This window comes from Enhydra lutris, unplaced genomic scaffold (assembly GCF_002288905.1).
Source record: "Enhydra lutris kenyoni isolate GAN:26980312 unplaced genomic scaffold, ASM228890v2 scaffoldscaffold342, whole genome shotgun sequence".
Taxonomy (NCBI): Eukaryota; Metazoa; Chordata; class Mammalia; order Carnivora; family Mustelidae; genus Enhydra; species Enhydra lutris.
The window spans coordinates 1,264-22,585 of NW_019154426.1; the positions used below are offsets into that span (position 1 = coordinate 1,264).

The 21,322-nt window shown below is 48.0% G+C and overlaps 2 long non-coding RNA genes across 2 annotated transcripts in view; both read right to left on the reverse strand.

Annotated features, from left to right (window-relative positions):
* Positions 1-4,465: 4,465 nt before the first annotated feature.
* On the reverse strand, positions 4,466-5,819 carry LOC111140263. Its single transcript, XR_002640136.1, has 2 exons — positions 5,698-5,819; positions 4,466-5,473 (listed from the first exon to the last, which is right to left on the reverse strand). It is a non-coding gene; the product is annotated as an uncharacterized LOC111140263 (long non-coding RNA).
* Positions 5,820-8,908: 3,089 nt separating this feature from the next.
* LOC111140264 overlaps positions 8,909-21,322 on the reverse strand; it is an 18,280-nt gene continuing 5,866 nt past the window's right edge. The window contains exons 2-5 of the long non-coding RNA XR_002640137.1: positions 20,493-21,151; positions 19,474-19,595; positions 10,009-10,193; positions 8,909-8,938 (exon numbers count right to left, since the gene is read on the reverse strand). This is a non-coding gene — a long non-coding RNA (uncharacterized LOC111140264). The remainder of the gene's footprint in view (positions 8,939-10,008; positions 10,194-19,473; positions 19,596-20,492; positions 21,152-21,322) is intronic.

Consider the following 21,322-nt stretch of genomic DNA (forward strand, 5'->3'; position numbering starts at 1 on the left):
CAGCGCAAGTGCCTTCTCTTTCATCGCGGCATGCTGGGATTCCTCCTCCCTCCGCATCTTTGATTGCAGCCGATTTGTCTCTTGCAATGCCTGATTTTCCATGTCCTTTTCTCTAGATGTTTCCACGATCTTCGCGTTTTCCTCTTTCAGCCAACACACATGCATTTCGAAATCTGCTATCCTCTCCTTCAGACTGGTGACAGCCTGCCTCAGCAGCTCATTCTCACTCACCTGGCCCTTCAGCTTCTCCTGTAAAGAAAGCAGCTCCTCACTTTTCGCTGGGATTTGGAGCTCCTGAACCTGAAGGAAGTTTTGTAGAACAGCCTGTTTCTCCTTCTGCTGCTCCATGTGGGAATCGGAATCGCTGTGTTCCTGTGGTTTGCCTTCTCCTTCCCCCGTGGCAGCCCCTGAAGCAATCCGTCTCTGCTGATCTTCCTGGAGGGTTTGAATCATTGTATCTTTTCCTTGCCCTGATTTTCTGAGCTCTTCTACCTCCTCTCGGAGCACCTGAGAAGACTCACTCACTCGGTCAGATTTCACCACCTTCAGAGAGTCGGCTGCCTTTGCGGAGTCGCTGGAGGGAAGGAGGAAAATCACGTCAAGGTTCCCTAAAAGGAGGTCCTTGGCATTGCAAAGCTCCCCGATGCGGAGCTGAAGTTGTGCCAGTTCCTTCTCTAGCTCTTGTAAGTTTATTTCATGTCCTTGGTAAGTGTGGATCTGGTCAAGAGAGGTCGTGTGCAGTTTCAAAACCTCGCCGTTGGTGCAAGCCCATGCCTGGAGTTGTCGCAGATCTCTCTGAAGCTGGGGTGACTCACGCTTCATATTTTGGACCGTGGTCAGCACCCGCTCTTTCCACTCCTCCATGATCTTCACCCTCTGTGTTAATGTGTCCCGTTCCTGTAGAAGCTGCTGGAACTGATCCATACAAACTCCTCCAACCGGGGTGCCTGGGTGGCTCAGTGGGTTAAAGCCTCTGCCTTTGGCTCGGGTCATGATCTCAGGGTCCTAGGATCGAGCCCCGGGTCGGGCTCTCTGCTCGGCGGGAAGCCTGCTTCCTCCTCTCTCTGCCTGCTTCTCTGCCAACTTGTGATTTCTCTCTGTCATATAAATAAATAAAATCTTTAAAAAAGAAATTAAAAAAAATAAATTAAAAAAAAAAAAACTCCAATCTCATGACCAGTGCTGGGTGTCTGCAGGATCGTCAATAAAGTTTGGCATTTTTGACTTAACGCCTCCACTTCCAGATCTTTTTCTCGAATAATGTGTGACAAATTCCGAATCGTTTCTCTAAACACCTCCTGGCCACTGCTTTCTATTCTAGTGGACAGTTTTTGATTTTCCTCTTGCAGCCTCTGGAGTTCTGCTTCTTTGGCAGCAAGTCGGTCATTCTGTGATAGTCCCTTTTCAGATTGCTGTTCTCCCTCGTCTTCTCATTTAGGACCACCAAGACCTGTTCGCTTTTCAAAGCACACTCTTGCAGTTGGCGCTGCAGTTGTTCCACGTGCCCATCCTGGCAGCGAGAAGCCACAGAGATTTTGCTAGAAAGACCCTGAATCTCCAAATTCTTTTTCTGGATAATTTCAGTGAGTTTCCCAATCTGCTCTTTGGAGAGCCGATCCATCCGTTGATAGTCTCTAAGTTGTTAGCGGTGCCAGTCAGTGAGGTCTGCCAGCTTCTGCCGGTGGGTGTTTTGCAACCCCGCCACCTCCAGCTGATGTTCGTCCATCTCCCGCATCTGCCGCTGCTCTAGGTCCCTGATGTGGCTCTTCAGTTTCCACAGTGTTTCTGTCTCGATGGTATTTGGTCCCTGGGTGGAACACTGGCACAACTTCTTCCAATGAGTCACTTCAGCCTCCAGTGTTTCAATCTCATGGAGGAGTCTATTGATCTGTGTCTGGGATGAGATGACATCAGCCAAATCCCTGGCATCCCCGGGGAAAGTCCCTTTCCCCAGCACATGTCTGTTAATATCGGAGATGTCCCTGGTCAAAGAGGTCTGGCTGCTGTCCACGGCCCCTAGGGAATGGCCTAGGCCAGAGCCCAGCCTACCGGCCCAGGAGAACATCTGACGGTCATACAACTGCCCTGGTCCTCGGTGCGAAAGCGTCCAGCCCAGTCAGACTACCCCGCCAAGTGTCCCAGAACCCCTGCCTGCGCGAGGCTAAGAATCAAAAGCCTACAGACGTTTCCAGGCAACACCTGCATGCCCCTCCCCTGCCCCACTCAGGGGAGCTCCCTCTTGCCTTAGCACACAGACCTTTCCAGGCAAGCCTGCATGCCCCTCCCCCGCCGCCCCTCTCGCTCAGGCGCTCCCACGCGCCTCTGTTGCTCAGGTAGCTCCAAACAGCCAAGGCCCTCTTGCCACTGATCAGGTTCCCCGTCCCCACAGCTCATCCCCACAACTTCCCACCCAGGCCTGGGCCCCTTGCCCTCCTTGGTGCCTGTCCTGGGTGGGCCCCTAGTGCATGATCCTGCCTGACTGCACCCAGGTGCCTGCCCCCAGAAAATGCACAAGGCCCTCGACTTCCCCCTAAGTGGGTCACAGTACACAAAGTCCTGTGGCACGCTCTTTCCACGCAATAGTACCTTTTTCATTCAGGTGTAAATTACAAGGTCACATACGTCCATCCAGCTAGGAGAGATCCTCGGTGCACTTCACAGAGGTCTATATCCACGCAGAGGATGGCCCTCACGGAGACTTTGGGTATTTCCAGCTTCCAGAGGCTCCAGAGTGCCCTGTCCCTCCTTGCCCCATCAGTTCTGCGGGGACAGCTTGGCTCGTGACTTGGTTTGGCGGTTCACTGGCCGCCGCCCACACTGCGCCTCTATCCCCTCCCGCAGATGTGCGCCTAGACCAGGCAGGCAGTTGCGCAGAACGGTGGACGCGCCTGGTCCGCGGGGCCTCCGCCTGCACAGAGTGGCCCAGGTGTGCAGCGGCAGAGGCCCAATTCCATCCCCCCACCCCAATCCCAGGTGATGCTAGTCCAGGGGATAGGGTTAGGAACCGCGCTGGCAGCTGCCCCGCAGGAACCCCGCTGCCCACCCCATTGCCACGATGAAGAAGCAATTCTGCTGCATGAAGCAGCCGGCCAACCAGACCCTGGCCTGTAAATGAGCCCATTTGGGCCGGGATTGCGCCAGGTGAGGTCCGGGGCCGGAATGGGAGGGCTGGCGGCTCTCCTGGTGGCATGCTTTTGTCCCCTGCTGCCGCCAGGCACCAGGCACAGGGGGTCCTGGCCCTGGACTGCGCCAAGCCACAGACTGGAGGCCAGCTCGGGCAGGCACCAGAGTCCGGGAAGAGCTGCTTGGTGGATTGGCCTTTCCAAGACGCCCCCTGCCGGGGGTGGGTGTCCACCGCCCTCGATCCCGGCCCCACCCAGCATTGCCCTGGGGGGGACTGCACCTGAGCCTTCCCCTGCCACCCATGCCAGGGTTTGCCCTGGGCGAAAACTCTGGGCACTAATGTGCCTGAGGCCCCGTGGACGCAGTGCTCTCGGGGAGGTGTTCTCCACCTTTCGGGGGCGCCCTACCTCTGCAGATCCTCAGCCTCCAAGTGCCTACTGGCAGGAAAGAATTAATGGGAAGTCCGGGCCCATAGGATCTGCCTCCTGAGTTCCTGGCATCCATGGAGGGACTGTAGAGGTGCCGCTGCCTCCAAACCCAGGCCTCTGGGAGGAAATAACTGTGGAAACGCTTTGGGCCAACTTTTAAGGTTTTGTTGTGTTTTTTTTTTTTTTTTAAGAGCTTTTTAAAAAGCCTTTCTCCCTCTGGGTTTGGAAGCCCATCCTCTCCAAGCTTCTTTGGTTTCTGCTTTAATGCCTGACAGGAAACATTATCCATTATGAAATGACAGCAGACACCAGGCTTTGTAGACCATCTTGCTGTCGGAATAGGAACCACTGGTGGCTTTGAGAGCTCCTGGAGGTGATGGTCATGTGCCCAGTTATCTGGGGCACAGCTTTCAAGGTCCTTAGGGCTGTTGGCTGTACTGGACCTACTGACTGTTTGTTCTGGATGAGATATCAATGTGTGAGTTTTCCACAGCTTTTGCTTTTTTGTTTTTTCCCCAACACCTGGGTCAAATGGGGAGTGTGGTTTGGCCAAAGCACATGTGACAGTGCTTCTGGTGTGTGTACCAAAATGCTTTTCCTTCCCCTCGCATTTTCTAAACTTGCTATTGAGGGTTTGGGGTCCCTCCCCCATAACTTTTTGCTTAGTGGCTTTGTTTTGTGTTTAATTTGGTTGCTACTCCACTCTATGATCTTAGGTGCACTGATCCTGTTTCCAGAGTTGAAGCCCGTCCCTAAAGCCTAGCAGTGCCTGCTTTGCCGACATCTGTAGGAAATGATAGAAATAATGCCAAGCGTCAGGTAGACAGGGGAGTAGTCACAGAGTTTTGGAATGTACGTGACGTTTGGTGGGGTGAGGTCCAGAGCCAATGACGAGAAAGAGTTCTTGAAACCTCTTTGGTGCAAAACGGTGGCTTTATTAAAGCACCGGGACAGGATCCGTGCACAGAAAGAGCGGCATCAGTGTTGTGGGGGGGACTGATACACCCTTGGAAGGTGGGGGAGGTAAGGAAAGGGAAGGGTTTCAAAGGAACTTTCCTATGCTAAAGAAGACCTACAAGATACTGGAGACCTTGCCATTGTCAAGTGAGGTGGTTTGACCTTCTAGCAGGGAATGAACATGAAGATGATTGGAACAGGCATTCTTTTTATTCAAGGAGACTTGAGTTTTTTTAAAAACCCTTTGGACCGATCCAAAACACCTCCACTAAATCTTTCCTACCCTGTGCTATTTGCCGTCCTTACTCCTGGCATATAACCTTTTCCTTGGAAGGGGTACCTAAGTCTCAGTGTACCTAGACCAGAAATGAAAATGTCAGATTTATTCCTAATCAACCCAACTATATGACATGAAGGACAAAACCAACCTCGGGACCAATTCGAAAGGGTGTGGCACCGAGAGGAGGCATTTCTCCAGTGGCTTCTGCTCCTACTGTGTATGTTCTGCCCCTGCATTCTGCTCCAGCTCCTTCCACCACATGATGGTCACTGAGGCACAGGCACCACTGACTGATGGACCACAAAGAACCCCCTGAGCAAGCACAAGCCTCTGTACAGAGAAACAGGGAAGCAACCTGGACTTGCGGGACCTGCAGTCTATTCGGTCCTGGTTCTGCCACTAACCCGACCCGTCTCATTTCCTGTGAGAGTAGTTATACCTGTTCTTGATCGTTAACAGAGCAGGTGAGGGATGAAATCAGGAAACAGCTATGAAAGGCCTTTGTACGTATCACTATCACCCAGCCTTGCACATCACTAAACTGTACTGAAGATACTGTCACGCTGACAATAAAATCTTCGTGATTGTGAATACAGCAGACACGGGGGTCTAAGCCTCACAGTCCCACTGGCAGGGTCTTCCACTCATGCAGAGGACACGTTGACAAGGATTTTTATCAGGATCCCTGTTGGTAACAGCAAAGAATGAGAAGTCAGGCACCCATCCTTCACCAGGGGCCCGGTGACATCAAGTACGTGGCTGACGGCAGCAGCAGGCGCGAGTAGCTGGGGACAGGGGTGGGAGACAGGCAGTCACTGCATCTCCTCCTAATATATTTCTAACATTTTGAACCAGGTGGGCACCTTCACAAATGAAACAATTAGGGGAAGAGGGCGAATGTTCATTTACCTTTAATCTCCAGAAGGTGGTCTCCATCCCAGTCCCAAGATTTACAATTTGACAATGACAGTCTGTCTTCCGTAGAAATGCCTTTATCAGCTGACTGATGCCATAGACTCGAGCAAAATGTCCTGAGACAGAGACGCAGAGACAAGTTATCACTCAGTGAGGTCGGAAAGCATCCCTGCAGAGCCCGCCCTAGGAGAAGAGCAAATGAGGATCCGGCTGCTCTTCTTTGGGGTCAGTGATTTTTCTGTGGACTCATGGGAGAAATCAGGACGTTCACATTCTCTTCTTTTTATCTTAAACCTGCTGGAACCAAAGTAAGTACAATCTATTTAATGATTTAATGGTGGAAATAAAGATCTTAGAAATAAAAATGTCCCTTGGGGCACCTGGGTGGCTCAGTCGGTAAAGCATTTGCCTTTGTCTCAGGTCAGGATCTGCTCCCTGCTCGGCGGACAGCCTGCTTTTCCCTCTCCCTCTGGCTCTCCCACTCATGCTCTCCCTCTCCAATAAATAAATAAATGAAATCTATAAAGATTACCATAAAATGTCCCATGATTGTACACAGGACAGACAAGTGTTAACATCAAAACATCAGATCTTAATTTTCCTCTTCGAAACATGCTTTTTTGTGGCCAGGTGCAAACTACTTAGGACTCAGCCAAACCTCAGAATGCGAGATCAAGGCAAAATAATATTTTGCGGTCAGAGTACGGGGCAGATAAATGTCTAAGCAAAATGAAATAAAATAAAATAAAATAAAATAAAGCCGTATTTCTTACCATGTTCCCTTCATCTCCATCCTGTGTGGGTCAAAGCCTCTATGCTTATAAACTGACCTCACAGACCGACTGCGGGAGAAAGGCACGAGCAAACATTGCCCCCAAAATGGACTTATTCAGCTCCAGGGTGGGGAGCTTGGGTAAAGGAGATGGTGAATAAAAGGGGTGGAAGGAAGTTAAAATCAGTGTTCTACAGCCCGGTTGCTTAAAGCATAACTATCGTAAGAACAAAAACTTGAGCAGCATTTAGAAATGTACTGCAATGTGATATAGGAGTTCTGTGTCTATTGATTCTCCTAATAAATCATTTGAGCTTGTAGTTTACAGGTTTCTTGCATTTTATTTCTAGGAAATCATTTTTATTGTATGTTATAGAATATCATCCACAACAGACTGGATGTTGAAACATAAACTGAAAAGATGCTCACCACACCCTACTTGGGAAGCACTCTGGACATGCCAGCCCATGCAGAGAAAGACAGCAGGCAGGCTGCTGACACGCTGCCTCGGGGCTCCCAGGTCACCAGGGCTCCAAGGTGGTTCCCTGCCTCTGGTTAAGGAAGCTGCCAAGGAGCCCCGGATGGAGGATTCAGGCCTCTTAGGCAGGCCTGGCCCCATCTTCCTAAAGCCTGGGTTCACCCTCAGCTCAAAGGAAGGGCCATGTCCTTATTGTCACTTTAAACTTTCTTTGCATTTCTTACAGAATCTACCCAGAGGCTCTATCTTTTCGGCCAGGATTCCCTGCATGCCCAAGGACTTGGGGTCATTTGGCTAATTTCTATTTTTTTTTAAGATTTTATTTATTCATTCGACAGAGAGAGATCACAAGTAGGCAGAGTGGCAGACAGAGAGAGAGAGAGGAGGAAGCAGGCTCCCCACCAAGGAGAGCCCAATGCGGGACTTGATCTCAGGACCCCGGGATCATGACCTGAGCCAAAGGCAGAGGCTTTAATCCTCTGAGCCACCCAGGCGCCCCTCATTTGGCTAATTTCTCAATCTGATTGAGAATGAGTCACCCTCCCATCTCAAATCCTTTCACTGCCTTCCTTGATAGAAAGGACTCGCAGAGCCTAATAGTGTTAGTATCACTTTAATACGGCCAAAAAGGTGATTCCTTACTTGGACAGTTCACTGTAAAAGATACTAGAAATGGTTCTTAAGCATATAAAAATGATCCTTAATTTCAGCCCCCAAATAAGAGGACTACAATAAAATAAATTTACTGTAAGATACCATTTTTCACATAACAGATGAACCACAATGACAAGGTCCCTGTGTTGGTGAGGATGTTGGGAAATGAGCACTTTCATATGCCACTGGAGAGAGTGAACACTGGAACTCTCTCTTTTGAAGAATGAACCCCTAAAACCTCAGGCCTCTGGGCTGATGAGGGGACGTTGGGAGGGAGGGAGTCACTTGCCTCTGTTAATTCTGGGGGCCTTCCTCTCCTTAGACAGTCTCCTAAAATGCTGAATGGAAGGGTCAGGCCAGTAGTTAAGGCTTACTGCAGACCTAGAAGGGAAGAAAGGAGGCAGGTGAGGGGAGGTCAGTAGGTTCTGGCCCAGTTCTCAGGAAGCAGGTAAAGGAGGACAATCAGCTAACTCCAAAGGTCAACAGGGGCACATGCCGTGCTCCATTGCAAATTTCAGCAGACTCCGCCATCCGTCTTGGTGCTCACGTACACGGCCCCTCATCGTCTCACCGCTCACCGGTGTCCGTCTCTTTTCTTTATCTGCTCAGGTGCCTAACTCCCTTCCCAGGACTCTACAGAGCACAGAACCTCACCTCACACCTCACCTAGAAGACCTGCCACCATTTAGTCCCTCAGCAAACTCACTGGCAAGAGCCAGTCAGACAACTCTGCTCGACCACAAGTTCTGTGTCCATGGGAAAAGAGATCCAAGATTGTTTCCGAAAACTCACCTTGAATGACTTCCTAAGCCTTTCCCCCAGCTCTGTATTAGGTACCAGTCCTTCCTCATCCCTTAGGCAGGTCACAGTGGGAAAACCAGGAACCAATAACCATAATAGCTACAACCTAGAAAATGGTGCAGTAGCCTGAATTCTGGTCTACACAACCTGGAAAATGCTATGGTAGCCTGAACTCTCCCTGGTGTACCCTACAAGGAACCAAAGTTGAAGTGTTCTAAACCGGGAGCTGAAGCCCAAATTACCAGTGAAGGTCTTCTGCCAACTGGGAGGAACCAGCCTTAGGAAAACAATTAGTAGCAGAAGGAGCCTGGATCTCTAAGGCCATTTGAAGCCATTTTGGCCTTTGCCCTTCAGTGGGTATCTTGGGAATTAACAAACATCTTTACCATTTATACCAAACGGTATGCACGGCCAGCTCTTGCTCTCGGCTCAGCTCCCGATCTCAGGGTCCTGGCATCCAGCCCGGCATCAGACTTCATCTTGAGTGGGGAGTCTGCTTCAGGATTCTCTCTCCCTCTCTCCACAAATATCTGTTTAATGGGCACATGTTTGACAGGTGAATTGTGTATTATAATATTTTTTTTAATACTATTATAAGTGAAAACCCAACCCTCCAAAAATTTTAGGAGAAGCTTTCCAGTGGGTTAAAAGGCATCCCATGGTAGAGTCCTTGGGACCGAAGAAGCCTACTGAGGCCATGCTCCCAGAAAAGGAAAGAAGGTCCATTACCAAATCCCCCCTGACGCCTGGGTGGCGTCGCACGCAGGATATGTCAGTGGTGCCCGTGTGTCAAAAGCCACCAGAGGCGTCCCTCAAGACATCGCTACTCATCACCATTCTACCTTCCCGGTAAGGCATTCCTGCCGTAAAAGGCCCTGGAGGGGTGCCGGCGTCCCTCTTCTTTCCCATCGCATCCTAGGCTACAGATGGGTGCCTGGTGAATGGACTAGGATCTTGTGCCATCCGATACACTAAAAGTTGTGTGGCTGCCCTGCCATTTTTAACCCATGGGAAACAAAAAAAAATGTTTGGCAAGGGGAAATTACCCAATTGCGTAGCTTTAAGTAGTTTGGAGAAGACACTGACGTGAAACAGTAAAGACTGAAATCCATCATGGTCTATGTGACATTCCAACACATGTGGTCCTTACAGCCCACTTCCCTAGGAAACGATCCCCGGTTGCATTTTAATTCAATCGGGTACTGCTTCCCACCGGCTCCTAGTGGAGGTCCCAAGGCCAGTAGGGGCTAGACCAGGGGTGTGGAGGGGATCACATTAGATCAGTCAGGAAGAAACCTCACATGGGAGTCTTAAGATTGGCATCTGTCCTTCCTGGTGACTTAGGTGGCTGTCCTGCGCCCAAGAAAGACAACTTTACGTAAGAACAGGAATAAAGAAAGGGCATCAAGTTTCTGGGTCTTATTACCATTCTGGCCAGGGTACTAACTTCCACCCAAAAGTCAGACGTTTTCTTCCCTGTGGAGTAGCCACGGGCTGGGGGATTAAAGCCTGAGCAATCGACATGCAAGTGTTCCAATAAGACCATACTCCTTGAGAAGCCCTGAAATGAGAGTAAAGGAAGAAGCGAGAAAGTACTCACCAATTTTGCACCAAAGCTCAGAGTCCAAATGTAAAGACTCACAGCCCCACGTTGGGCTCCAAATGATGAACTTCTACAACATAGGTGAGGTTCGCTGGGATGAGGTCTGGAGCTGACGACCAAGGAAGAATTCTTGAGTCCTCTCTGGTGCAAAATGGTGGTTTATTAAAGCACGGGGACACGATCTGTGGGCAGGAAGAGATGCTGCTCTGGGTTGTCAGGAGTCGTCTATTATATACTTGTAAGGTGGGGAGGGGATTAGGGATGGTGTCAGTCTCTAAGGAATNTTGTAAGGTGGGGAGGGGATTAGGGATGGTGTCAGTCTCTAAGGAATTTTGGAAGCAAGGTTTCTAGGACCTTGAGGGGCTAGCTATTGTTTGGGGAAAAGGTTATTCATTACTAGTAGTAAAATCTTTTAGTGAGACCCTTTAGATGTCTATCAGTAGGCCATATGCTTGGGAGTGACTGTCAGCACTATCTTGGAGGTTTAGAGACCAAGTTTCCAAAGGAATTGTTAAAGTGCTTACAGGGCCCTGGTGAGGGGTTGGGGGTCGGTCAGGCTAGGACTGCCCTTTGCCCTTAGCAAAGCCTTAAGGTGGGGGTAGTTGAGTCCCTAGAGGAGAGTCACTCTGCCTGTTTTAAGGGCTTGTCAGGAGGTAAGGAAATTTAATAGTTTTTCTTCTGCCTCTGTTTCCCACATCAGTATGATTTTTATTACAGTATGATAAAAAGAATGTAAAATATCTCACTGCAATTTTATACTGATTACATATTGAAATGATAATATTCTGGATATAACCGATTAAACAAACTAAATTTCTTAACAATGATTTCACCTAAGGACACCTGGGTGGCTCGGTTAATTAAGCTTGAGCTCAGGTCATGATCTCAGGGTCCTGGGATCAAATTCCACATCCAGCTCTTTGCTTACCAGGGAGCCTGCTTCTCATTTCTGCCTGCCCTGTCTCCTCTGCCTGCCCCTGCCCCCGCCTTGTGCACGGGTACACGGGCTCTCGGGCGTGAGAGAACGTCCTCTCTCTCTGACAAAAAATAAAATAGAATCTTTAAAAATAATCATTTCAGCTGCTTTTTACTTGCTCACTGTGGTTAATGAAGCTTAAAATTTCATGTGGCCTGCAATGTATATACTTACATTGGACAACACTGGGAAGTCAGAACATCATACAGGACATTTGTAATACCAAGAGCAAAAAACAGCTTTAAATTTACAAACACAACATGTTTTAGAGGATAAATATACTCTCCAATCTCAGCTAATAGCTATTTAAATGCTAACTTGGTGCAACCAATATAAACAAAACTTGATAGATTCAATGTAAATGTTTTTTAAATTTCAACATTCCAGAATTAGATTTTTGGAACTTATTATAAAGACTGCTTTACAAGCTACAGAAGTGATATCAACTCATCTAAACTGTAGAAATTATAGAGAAGCATACACACAAAAGAATCCAAAAGAATCCACCATGCTACTGCTCAGAATATTTTGATCACTCATTACTTCCAGGTAAATATACTAAATTAAGTGATATGAAATATTAAAGTGGGATCATATGTTTTATCACTTTGAAACTTGTTTTATTCTAATACTGTGAACATTTCCTTTTATTATATATGCTTTCTAAAACTTCACCTTATTTTGAAATCATTACAGATTCACAGGGTGTTGCAAAAACAATATGACGTCCCATATAATTTGCACCCCATTTCCCAGACGGGGTTGCATCCTCTGGATTACAGTACATCAAAACCAAGAAACTGACATGGGGATGCATGGGTACCATTTTAGGTCACCTTATCACATGTGCAGATTCATTTAACAACCACCACAATCAAGATCAGATTTCATCTACACAAAACCTTCCCTCTCAGTACCCCTTTCCAGTCACAAACACCCACCCCTCAACCTCATCAGCCCTAACCCTTGGTGACTGCTCATCTAACTCTGTGATAACAAAAGCGTGAGTGGCTGCCTACAGTGTGTGACCTGCAGAGATTGTTTTTTTTAACTCAGAATCATGCCCTTGAAATCCACGCCAGCTGTCGTATGCATACAGAGTTTGTTCCTTCCTAATTGCTGAGAAGTATTCCATCTGGGACGGATGTACCACTCATTTACTGAAGGACATCTGGGTCATTTCCAGTTTTACCGTATTAAACCGGCATTTTTAAGAGCTGCAAAACATTTGTAACTATTGCCCAGTTTTGTATCAATTCCCTGACCTCTATGTAGGCTGTTTTATTTGTTTTTAACTTGCAGCAAGAATTACTACCAAACTCCACTTTTTGGGCCACAGACCCTTGTGGCCTTAGCAAAAGACCTGCCCCTCATGAAGCACACTACCAACATTTAATGAGTTCATTGGCTATTTTTTGTTATGATAATGATGCAACAAATGTATTTACACAGAAAATGTATGTGCAGAGAACACTAACTCCTAGTGAAAATGCTGGTTTCACAAGCTACAAATATTTTTAAAGGAATTGCTTCCAACTGGCCTTCAGAAAATGTAAAGCAGCTTATCTTAGCCACCAAGGCTCTGTTACAACGTCCTCTTCTTCCTAGACGCACTAACAATTTTGTAGTCTTTAAAATCTGACTTGCCGAAAATGTTGTTTTGTATTGAAGTAATAGAAGTTATATATTTCTCATGTTTCCTGACTTAATTTGTTGTTCTTTGATTAACTACCTATTCATATTCTTTGGCCAACATTCTATTGAAAGATTAGTTTACTATCAAATTTGTTCTAACATACGTTACAAAGAAATAGCCTTTAAAACTACATGTATCTGAAATCCAACACACATATTAATAGCCCAAGACAATATCTGACTTTTCAATGTGGAAGATAAAAATTCAGTGCATATGTTCCCAACTGATAAGTGCTCTTCTACTACACACAATGTATTTCTTAAGAAATCGCCTCTAATTCCAGCTCTAAGTTAAAAAAATGAATGTAGGGATGCCTGGTGGCTCAGGCACTTAAGCAACTGACTTCAGCTCCAGTCATGATCCCAGGGTCCAGGGATCGAGTCCTGCATGGGGCTTCCTGCTTAGCTGAGAGCCTGCTTCTGCCACTGCCTGCCGCTCTCCCTGACTGTGCTTCCTCACTCTCCCACACCTCCACCGACAAATAAAATCGTTTAAATAAATAAATAAAAACATGAATGGAGATCACTTCTCTTAAATTCCCTGTGCAATGCCAAGACATCAATTTTCTTTTTTTTTAAATTTTATTTATTTGACAGAGATCACAAGTAGGCAGAGAGAGAGAGAAAGAGAAGGAGGAGGAAGCAGGCTCTCCACTGAGCAGAGAGCCCAACGCAGGACTTGATCATAGGACCCTGAGATCATGACCTGAGCCGAAGGCAGAGTCTTAACCACTGAGCCACCCAGGCACCCCAAGATATCAATTTTCTGGAACATCAAAACTATCTCCAGTTTCATTAAGAAACATGGCTGGCTTCTCTTTCAAATTTAAGGTCATCTAACCAATAGTTCTCAAATAGTGCTCCCTAGACCAGCACTAGCAGCACTAACATCACCTAGTAACTTCTAAGAAATAAATGCAAAGTCACAGGCCCTACCCCAGACCTACTTCATAAAAACAAAACCCAGAAGGTGGTGGGTAGAGCCGGAAATCAAGCAGTGTGTTTCAACAAGCATTCCAGGGGATTCCGATACACAGGAAAGTTAGAGCACCACAACGTTAAACAAATTTAATAGAAAAACATTAAATCTGGATTGCCTTACATACTTATTCTTTTCATGAAAGACTTCGGCAAAGTTAATCACGCCACAGATACTAAGAATCCAAAGACATATTTTCATTCCCCCCAAAATAAAACAAAACAAAACAAAATAAAAAACAAAAAGAAAACTGGAAACTGGATGTTAGCTTTATTTCCTACAAAAAGGAATCCCTAAAACTATGAAGTGATCGCAAAAAATTTCCTTAGAGAAGAAAAACCCAAAATGAACCATAGAAAACCAACAGGTCAGAAGTGATGTCTTTCAAACCAGAGACTCAATTAGTTTTATATCATACATTGCCTGATACCCCCATTCCTACACGGAACTACAACCTACAGCACTTTCAAAATTCAATGAACTAGCATATTAAACAACACCTGGAAAACTATAATTACACAAATATTTGTGGTCCGGGGAATAAACAAATAAATTGGTGAAAGAAAAATGATTCTGCATGGGCAGAATAAAAGTGACCTTTATGTTGTTTTGTCCCCTAATTTCTTCTAAGCACATATTACCACCTTCACAACCAAATTAAAGGACAATCGGGAATATATGGAATGATACAGGAAAATACCCTACAAATATGTCAGTTATTTTTAAATTTTACCAATGCGCTGATAATCTCTCTCCTTCGTGGGATGAAAATTCACAAGAGGCTTGGGTAGTACCAGATAAACAGAGTTCCAACCTTCATGCTTATTAAAGTTTGAAATTCGAAGTGAACACATGGGTATGAACCCGGTTACAAATGGGTATTACTACAGTAGCTACCTCCTATCCACCTGGGTAAGTGTCCCATTTCCCTCCAAGTAAGACCTTCTGAGCAGGGAGCCCGACGTGGGGCTCAATCCCAGGACCTCAGGATCACGACCTGAGCCAAAGGCAGATGCTTAACGAACTGAGCCACCCAGGCACCCCAAGACCACAGAACGGTTTGGTTTCGACTGAAGATCGTTTTAAGCTGAAACTTTATTTCTTGAAACCTGGAATATTCTGGCAGACTTATGATATTCAACAACTTTTACTTCTAGAAAAGAATGAACAGTGTATAAACCTTCTACCCTACATAGGAAATCTCATCTCTTCTCAGAAAGCAGTCATTCACGTTGATTTTCTCGCTGACTAACCAACCACCAAGTACTCAATAGATTTGAAGATCCAATACAGGCTGATACAATTGGCATCCTACATCCCCTTTAATTTCCTGTCCCCCGCAAAAGCAACTTCATCCTAAAATGTATTGCGAATGCTCTTAACATGAAGTGTTAAGTAAGATTCTTTTTTTTTTTTAACATATCCCTTCTACCAGTTTCTTCTCTCAACCAAAGGATCATTTAAATAGTTTTTCTAAAATGAGAAAGGGAGGGAAAGGAGCATTATCTAATCCTATTGAAAAATTAAAATTTCACTTGTTTACCTTATGATTTCAACTATTCCTGATTTCTGACTAACACTGCAGTTGTCTTGCATTGTCTTTACTGACAATTCTTCTTTGACACAACAGCCAGTCACTGCATAGAACTGAACTTAAAGTTCAATACATGAAGTGAATGAGTCAAGACTCCAATTTAACAGAATCCACAGTCCTCAACAGAATATACTCCGTGTACAACTTCCAACTTATAGGTGTATGAACACAAGAGAACTTACACGATGGACAGCATAACCCCTCCATCGATACCCAGCATGTTCTGTTCCCATTCTTAAACTGCTTTTCGACGCCAGGTTACGTGCACACCCATCTAGTTCCTCAAAACCGATTTTGCACATGACGGATCTCTTCTTCTTTAGCAGACTGTAAGACTTTCTGGGCCACTTCAATAACCAAATGGACAACCAAAAAGGATTAGGAATCATCAGAGTTCTTGTTCAGGTCAATGTGCTCATGCTCTGAAGCTCCAAACCACTCCAGGAAGTACTTTCAATGCACTGCCTACAGCATCCAAGACTCAAGTTCTGGGTTTAATTTCCAGCCCAGGGTGAGAAAAACAAAATGAAAGAAACAGGTGTGTTACTTTTAAGGACACACTTCATAAAGACAACTTGCCCCTAAACTAGGAACATTACACACATGGGATTCAAGCCCTAATATGAAAGCTTATTTATTACTTAAAACTTTTAAACGGATGGAACAGTTTTAAGGGGGATGCCAACTGAAACTCATCTTCATCTATTCTATATACATTTACTGAACCCCTGTCAGTGCCAGGCACTGTACTACATGGTTAAGAAAAATAAAGATGTGACAAGAGAGGTCCTGCCCTCAGGGGGCACCTGTGTGGCTCAAATCAGTTAAGGGTCAGAAGCTCATGATGAAAGGGTCATCAGATGGAGCCCCATGTAGGGCTCAGAGTCTCCATGAAGACTGCTTAAAACTTTCTCTCCCTCCCTCTCTCAAATTAAAATCATTAGTTTGTTTTGTTTTGTTTTGAAAAGGTCGTACCCTCAAAAAAGGTAAAACATAACAGGTGATCAAATAAAACTTCTGTTCAAGGGTTAAATGAGTTATACATGATTTGGAGGGTGAGGCAAGCAAATAAAAATACAATTCAAGTGTTACAAAGATGAGCTACACCTGACTGGAGTGATGAAAAGGCTTCCTGAGACATCTGGGAGTCCAAATGGTAGTGAGGCAGGACAAAGAAGCGAGGGAAAGGATTACAGAGAAAATCCAGAGGAAGACAAGGTGTGAAGGTATGGAAATGAGGTATCATGGTCCAAGCCCGGGACACAAGCAGTTTGGCAAGAAACACAGACCCCTATATGTGGAGGGCAGATGGGGTTCGGTGGCAGTCGGCCTGCAGAAATCCTAAAGGAACATGAAAGGACTGAATCAGCAGCCCCTCGTGATGCTCGGCATTTGGACTTTATTTTAAAGGCAATGGAGAACTGCCAGGTCATTTCAGTGGACCGAGCAGCGAGAGTTGGATTTGCCTGCCTCGGGCATGGACGCATAAGGCTGGTGAGGGTTATTATACAGTAAATGGGAGTTACCAGCCTGTGGGGAGAAGTGGAAAAGTGTGGGTGACCTCTGAAGTGAAGGAAGAGCTGAAAAAGGATGGAGGGGGGAACAAACAACTAACTTGTATCGCCCTGACCAACAAATGACCTCAAAGAACCATAAATCCCAGATTCAGTAAGGCCTTTCCCAATGTACCCACACAGACCAACTATCTCTCCCATGGACTCATTTATTCCAAGGGTGCACCTCCCACCACTGAAGACCTTTCTGTCTCACCTTTTCAACATCTGTTCGGTTCCCTGAAAGCAGGCATTTTCTATTCACTTCACCAATGACTTGAAATAGCAAGGACTGATAGAACACTACAACTGAGGAGGCAAAAGCTTACTCCATTTATGGGCTGCAGAAAAGTTCCACACACCAGGCTTGATCCTTACACTACAGCTGAAAGAAGACACCTGTGTTCAAGGATGCAGGTAATATAAAGATACCAAGGAGATATCCTATCTCGAGAATGTCTAAGGATCTACATGCAGAGTGGAGCTCTAAAATAGTCTGAGGATGAAACAGCAGCACTGGTAAACTCACAAGCACGCACACAAACACGGATGACTCTCCGTAAGGTAGGCCCAGGAGTGCATCGAATTGGATGACTCCACTTACACCAAATTCAGAAACATGCGCAACAGCTCCCCAGCAACGGAAGTCAAGAACNAATTCAGAAACATGCGCAACAGCTCCCCAGCAACGGAAGTCAAGAACCCTGGCAGAAAGGACCGTCAGGAGGGTTCTCATAGACTCTGGGGTCCTGGGTGCAAGTCACAGGGTGTGTTCCCCTTGTGAAGGTTCCTCGAGCTTTTGGCTTAGGATCTGTGCACCTCTCTGTATGTATGCTGCAGTTCAAAAAGTTTACTTAAAGGGGTGCCTGGTGGCTCAGTGCGTTAAGCATCCAACTCCTGACTCTGGCTCAGGTCATGATCTTAGGGTCCTGGGATGGAGCCCTCAGTCTGGCTCCTGGCTCAGTGCAGAGTGTACTTGACATTCTCTCTCTGTCCCTCTGCCCTGCCCTGCCCCCACAGAGACTCTCTCAAAGAAACAAATATCTTTAATAGAATAAATAAGCCTTAAAAACAAACAAACACAAAACCCTCCTTACCTTAAAAGGAAGAAGGGAACTTCCCCATGGGGAGGAAGACGCCACAACCAAAAAGGCCCAGGTGACAGAGCCACAGAGAAACTGAGAGCCAAAAGACTACAGCATGTTTCAGTTCAGACTGCAAAGGAGACATTCAGGGACCCACTATTTTTTTTTTTAACGATTTTATTTATTTATCTGACAGAGAGAAATCACAAGTAGGCAGAGAGGCAGGCAGAGAGAGAGAGGAGGAAGCAGGCACCCTGCTGAGCAGAAAGCCCGATGCGGGGCTTGAACCCAGGACCTGGGATCATGACCTGAGCCGAAGGCAGCGGCTTAACCCACTGAGCCACCCAGGCACCTCAGGAACCCACTATTACCTGAAGTTCTGACGAACTGATTTAGTGCGGACAACTTCCTCACGCAGCTGCCATTTACCAAAATAGTTTTGTTTGTTTTTTGTCAGAAAGAGAGAGAGAAGGCACACAAGCAGGCAGAGAGGCAGGCGGAGGTGGAGAGAGAGGCGGAGAGAGAGGCAGGCTCCCCGCCAAGCAAGGAGCCCTTTGCGGAACTCGATCCCAGGACCCCAGGGATCATGATCAGAGCTGCTATATGAGCCGAAAGCAGCGGCTTAACCCACTGAGCCACCCAGGGGTCCCTACCAAAATCGTTTTTATTCATCTTGGAATTTCTTCAGCATTGACTGAAGCACAGGATGAACGTACGTCACTCAAACCTCCCATCGCAGCAACTAACAGCATACACTGACAAGTTAGCAGTCCTGGCTTCAGAAAATGGCAGTCAACTCAGGAAAAGCAGACTAGCCTCTACACAAAGGTCTCAACCCTACATTATCCCCAAACCAATGAGCTAAACAGCAAAGCCTACAGTAATCACCTACAGAAGTAACTATCCCTTGCCCCAAAAGAAAGGAGAGTGTGTGCTGCCCAAAAACACAAACGTGTACCTTAACGCTGTCTAGAAAGACACCCATCACCCCACTGCAGAAGAGAATCAGAAAACAAACACACACAAACGGACAGCTCAGCTTCCCAGAAAAATACACTTTCTTTATCCAACCCCAACATTCATCTTCAAACATAAGAAAGGAACAGACATTTGCCGCTCAAGACAAGAAAAGCACAACCACCAGCATAACTGTACCTCCACCACCAAATCCCTCAAGACAAGAAAACAGGAATTCAGGACAGGCAAATTAAAAACATTCTACACATGGTCAAAAGAAAACGTCTCAACTCCTACAATCCACAGCAAAATCACGGCTTCCTCTCTTTTTGAGCCCATCCATACCAATAACCCAATGGATCCAAGTGTCAAACCAATCCAGCCTGATAGAAATGAGACGAAAACTTGGACAAAGGCCCTCCCTTAAGTCATGCGGTGAATAGGACCGCTTTCCACCCAACACGAAATACACACAACCCAAACCATACATCAACCACCCGCAAATGCAAAAAAAGCCATCCTCAACAAGTTGGAAAGAGGGCCTCAAGGAGAGCCCTCCACCCTCTCCCACACCTTAAGCAGCAAAAGTCCTTCCACCAAAGCTAACCCAGATCTTCAAGTACCTGGTGGAGGTGCCTTCCCTCACATCGCAGATGCTGCATATCAAGGCTTCAGCGCAGCTTCTCAAGGTGCAGACGCTCAAACCACAAAAGCCTTCCTATGCGTCTTTCTGGCCTTCTGAGGACTGAGGAGAGGCGGAAATGGGAGGGAAGACACAGGGATTGGGTTAAAAATGGGGAGAAACCGCAAAACACAGGCACTGGTGAGCCCTCGCCATTTCCCAGGCATCCAGTGCTGGAACCTTGGCTCGGGCGACCACCCACAGACCCTTTCCAGGGACCTAAACAGGGATCGGGGAGTGCACGGGGCGCGCCCACCCGCACCCCGCAACCTCTGGGCCCCGACGGTGCTGCCTAGCACAGGCCTCGGAGATGGTGGCGGCCCCAGAGAGGCCGCAGCGGGCGCGGGGAGCGGGCGGACTTGTGGACTGCAGCGTGGGGCTGGTGGCGAGCTGGCAGGGGAGCTGCTGGCCGGATCTGGAGGGGGCGCGCAGAGGCAGCCCGAGGCCGGTTGCGGGGAGTGGGCCGGCTCCTTCCCTCTCCCCTCCCAGGCTGGCGCCCCCCATCCCTCCCCACCCGGTTCAATCTCCCTTTGCCTGGGAGGAGTGGCCCCGGCGGTGGCAGGGACGGAGGGCCGCTGAGGAGGAGCCACCAGGGCTGCGGCGCATTGAGCTGCCAGCCCTGAGCCGGAGCGACGGCGCCCGCCGCTGACCACGAAGCCTCCCCCAGCCCCAAGATCACCATTTTAACAGCGCGCGCCTCTCCCCGCCCCGGGTGGCCACGGAGACTTGTGGTCGCCAGCCAACGCTCGCCCCCAGCCCTCCCTCCCCTTCCACCCCCTCAGCTCAGAGCAGGTATCTATCTGGTCCGGCTCTCCTTATCGCCCAAGGAAAAGGGTGGGCTGTACCCCTGCCCGCCCCCCCACCCCAAAGCCGAAAGCGGCGCCGCTGGAAGGAGAAATGCCTTCCAGGAAGTCCTCCCAAACCGCCCCCGCCCTTCTCCGCGCCCGTCCTCATCCCTACCTCTGCCCTTCCTCAGCTGCTGGCCCTAGAGCTCCCACCGCGGTCGCCGCTACGCTGCCGCCCGCAGTTCGCCGCCGCCACCATCTGCACCGCCGCCGCCACTTCAGTCGCCGACGCCGCTGTCTGCGCCGCTGCTGCTGCTGCCGCAGCCGCCGCCGACGCCGCCGCCTACGCCGCTGTCTGCGCCGCGGCTGCTTGAGTCACGGTCGCCTTTTGTGAAGCCAACGCGGTCTGCGCCGCCGCCGCTTGAGTTGCCGATGCCAACTGCGCCCATGCCGCTTGCGCCGCCGACGCCCCTGCTACCGCCGCCGCCGCCGCATGAGACGTCCACGCCGAAGCCCTTGGCGACTGTGCAGCGGATGCTGTCTGCACCGCCGCTGCTACCGCCGCCGCCGACTCTGGGCTGCCGCCGCTTCTGCTGCCGCTTCTGCAGCCGCCGCTTCCTCCCCCCGCCGCCACCTACTCAGCCGCCGCCACTTGCGCCACCGCCATCGCCAGAGCTGCCATTCCCCGGAGGAGAGCAGCTCCCGCCTGTGCTGCCTCTGCCAAGTGACTGACGATGGGCGGGGCGGGCGCCGCAGTGTGGCATGGCGTGGCGTGGCTAGGCGAGGCGGATGTGGGCCGGGCTGTAGGTCTACGCGCCCTGGAGAGTGTGCTCGCTGGGGGCGCAAGGGAAATAAAAAAAAAAAAAAAAGATCAGGGAAATAAGCTTTCATTTACAGGTAATTGAAGGAAATGGAAAATATCCATAAGCTGAACTTTTTTTCTGTCATAACTTTTCGAATTTTCAAATACATACAGAACAAATACAGAAATGAAAAGTAACACTG